Raw genomic sequence first — 4,054 nt, 5'->3', positions numbered from 1 at the left:
AATAGAAACAAAATATACCAGAACCTAGGGGATACAGCAAAAGCAGGACTAAGAGAAAGGCTACAGCCAAAAAATGCCTACATCAAAAAAAAAAGACTTCAAATATACAATTTACAAAAGAAGAAAACCACACATCAATATCCCTGATGAATACAGATGCAAAAACCTTCAACAAAATACTAGCAAACTTAATTCGACAGCACATTTTTAAAAATCATTCATCATGACCAAGTGGGATTAATCAGAGATGCAATGATGGTTCAACTTTTGCAAATCTATAAATATATACACTATATTGACAGAAGGAAGAACAAAGATAATATTATCATCTCAATACATGCATAAAAAGCATTTAATAAAGTTCATCGCCCTTTCACGGTAAAAAAAAAAACAAATAAATTCTCAACAAATTAGGTAATAAAGCAATGTACCTCAACACAATAAAAGTCAAATATGACAAACCCATAGCTTACCTCAAACTTAATGGTGAAAAGTTGAAAGCTACTACTCTAAGATCAGGAACAAACCAAGAATGCCAACTCTTGACACTTCTATTCAACATAGTACTGGAAGTTCTAGCCAAAGCAATTAGGCAAGAGAAAGAAATATAAGGCAACCAAATTGGAAGGAAAGGAGTGAAATTGTTGCTGTTTGCAGATGACATGATAGTATACATAGAAAACCCTAAAAACGCACCAAAATCATTTTAGCTCTGTTGACATAAACTATATATATATATGTATACACACACACACACACACACACACACACACACACACACATATATATATATATATATTTTTGTGAGTTGCAATCTCACTCTGTCACCCAGACTGGAGTGCAGGGGTCGCTCCCGGCCACCACAGCCTCGACCTGCTGGGCTCCGGCGATCCTTCCTCCTCACCCTTCCAAGTAGCCAGAATTACAGGCATGAACTACCATGCCCGGCAGATTTTTTTTTTTTTAATTTGTTGTAGAGATGAGGTCTCACTTCCCAGGCGAGTCTCGAACCCGCGGGCTCAGGCAATCCACTCACCGCAGCCTCCCAAAGGCGCAGGATTACAGGCTGAGACACCGAGCCCAGCTTTATGCAATATATTATTGTTGGTATTGTATTTCTTATATGTTTCTCCCACGAATCAATAACAAATATTTGAGGTTATAAAAATAAAATAAAATAAAATAAATTCAATCCCAAAAGAGGTGCAATAAGAAGACCAATTCTGAAAGAATTTTTTTCACTTTGCATACAATTAAAAGATGAAAATATTCATTTATATTTGTGTTATTTTATATGACGTGGTTACATACTAGGAAGTGTTTTGTGATGGTCTTAAATCTTCTATTGCTTTTCAATAATCAGTTTGGGAAAGACTCTAAAAGATGGAGCAAGCATTTTGATTTTTTTTTTGTAGCTTTTATATATATATTTTTTCAAGTTGGAGTCTCACTCTGTCACCCAGACTGGAGTGCAGTGGCTGCTACTGCAGCCTCGACCTGCTGGGTGGCGGCAATCCTTCCGTCTCAGCCTTCCGAGTAGCCGGAATTACAGGCATGCGCTACCATGCCCGGCTGATTTTTTGATTTATTGTAGAGATGAGGTCTCATCACGTTGCCCAGGGAGGTCTCAGGCTATCCACGGGCTCAGGCAATCCACTCACCTCAGCCTCCCAAAGCACGGGATTACACACTGAGCCACCGAGCCCAGCTGCTTTTATATCTTTACATGAATACAAAAATGTGTTTACTTGCATATTTTTAGATAGCAGAAATGATCCTCGATAAAAAACTTTATGTTGATTCTCTTGCAGCAATGTGGTTAGTGGGAAATAGTAATTGATTATATAGTTTTTTCACAAAATTTCTTTCAAAGAATCTCATTATTTGTTATGTCAGTACACACATTTTCCTACAAGTCCATGTCTACGTGAACAAACACGGAAACACCGGCCCTCATCTGACTCCCAAGAGAATTCAGCAGTTGCCCAGGCCCCATGAGTGGGTTATTCCACTAGACTGTTCAGGCCTGTGTGAATTGTGCCTTTCAGACTAAAACTGTTTTTGGATTCCTTAAGTCAGAAAATTGTGAAGGAGAGGTGATACCTGGAATACTCACCAATTTCCTTTTTTTCAACTGCTCTTCCAAATTTTATTTTAGATTTTGTGAAGTCATGGATTTCTTAATATATAGAATTTTCATACTCTTTATCATCTACTAACCTTAATATTGCAAAGTTTTATTGATACAATAAGTATATGAAAAGTTTATAGTATCTGTTTATAGACTTTCAACTGTGGTATGACAAGTCTATTTTCCAAATAGACAAATGACAGAATAATATTGCAAATTGGGTTAAAAGCACATATTGTTCCTTTTGCAGGCTGTATTGAGCTCACTAGAGACAGAGTAACCTTGGTGGATAGTGTATTTCAGTGTTAATACACAACAAAATGATCTATAATAAGTTCTAAATGAAACGCAAGAAATTATTAAGAGATAAGATGCAGAGTCTTTCGGTAAGATGGCGACAGCACAGGTGGGACGGTGAGATTCTCCGAAAGTGAGTTCCCATAAAAACTCTTGCTTCCCCCCACCCACCCCACACCCCCTACCAGTCACACTGGTCCGAGGCCTGGAGGCCCTCAGGCCCACGCACCGCCCAGCTACTGCGGCCCTGCTGCCACTGCTGTCTTGCCCCAGGTGGCCCCAATGGCCTGGCCACATGGGGCTCCCGGCCCCCACATGGCTAAACCACCTCACCCGGCCCCAAGCTGCCGCCACCCATGGAGACCCTCAGATACCACCTTGTGGAGATCTGGGTTCCCTTGCTTGCTACACTGCTCTGCCCGGCACCCAGCTGCTGCAGGCTCTCTCCCTGGCTGGGGCACCCAGCCCCATCTCAGGCCATCGCAGCCCACAGAGGCCCTCCACGCATGCCCCTCAGAGCTATCGGCTCCATCCCTGGCTGAAGCGCCCTGCACGGCCCAAAGCCCCTGCTGGTGCCTGCCCCTCAGAGCTCCAGGTCCCCACCCTGGCTGAGGTGTCCAGCCCCATCTCAAGCCGCCGCTGCCCAGGTAGGCCCTAGGCACCTGCCCCTCGGAACTGTGGGCTCCACCCCTGGCTGGGGCACCCCCACCAGGCACAAGGGCACCACCACCCACGCAGGCCCCTGGCGCCTGTTCCTTGGAGCTCCAGTCCCCACCCGGGCTGAAGCGCCCAGCCCCACCTCGAGCTGCACTGCCCATGGAGGCCCTATGCACCTGTCCCTAGGAGCTACGGGCTCCCCCTCTGACTGAAGCGCCCCACCAGACCCAAAGCCGCCACCACCCACACAAGCCCTCAGCGTTGCCCTTCATTACTCCGGGCCCCTTACCTGGCTGAAGCACACAGCTCTACCTCAGGCCATGGCCCTGGTGGAGGCCCTCAGCGCCCATGTCTGTGAGCTTTGGGCCCCTTCCCTGGCTGAAGCACCCAGCCCCGCCTCAAGTCACAGCCCCTGCAGAGGCCTTCAGCGCCCATCACTTGGAGCTATGGGTTCCATTCCTGACTGAAGTGCCCCACAAGGCCCTAAGCTTCTGATGCCTACAGAGGCCCTCAGTGTCGCCCCTTGGAGCTCCGGGCCACCTCCCTAGCAGAAGCCCCCAGTCCTGCCTCAAGCCACTGCCACCCACTCACGGAGGACCTCAGCATATGCCCCTTGGAGTTCCAGGCCCCCTCCCAGACATAAGCAACCCGCCCTACCTCAACTTGCTGCCACCCACAGAATTCGGTCCTCCCTCCCCAGCTGGGGTGCCCAGCCCTGCCCCAAGCCTCCACTACCCAGGGAGGCCCAAGACTCCTTCCCCGTGGAGCTCCAAGCTCCATTATTGGCTACACCACGGCCACCCCTCCAGCCACCCTAACCACTACTCTGACCAGCATTGCCCAGCAGTCTCGCACTCCACCTCCCCCGACTTGCCCCTGACCACAGCAGAACCAGAGAACAGCTGGAGTTCAAGACCAGCCAGAGACCTGCATTGCCCCATGAGCTCCACCCAGCTCTGTGCATCCTCC

Source organism: Carlito syrichta, unplaced genomic scaffold (genome assembly GCF_000164805.1).
Source record: "Carlito syrichta isolate Samal-C Ts95f unplaced genomic scaffold, Tarsius_syrichta-2.0.1 Scaffold316461, whole genome shotgun sequence".
NCBI lineage: Eukaryota > Metazoa > Chordata > Mammalia > Primates > Tarsiidae > Carlito > Carlito syrichta.
The sequence above is the reverse complement of the archived record's forward strand: the minus strand, read 5'-3'. Positions refer to the sequence as shown.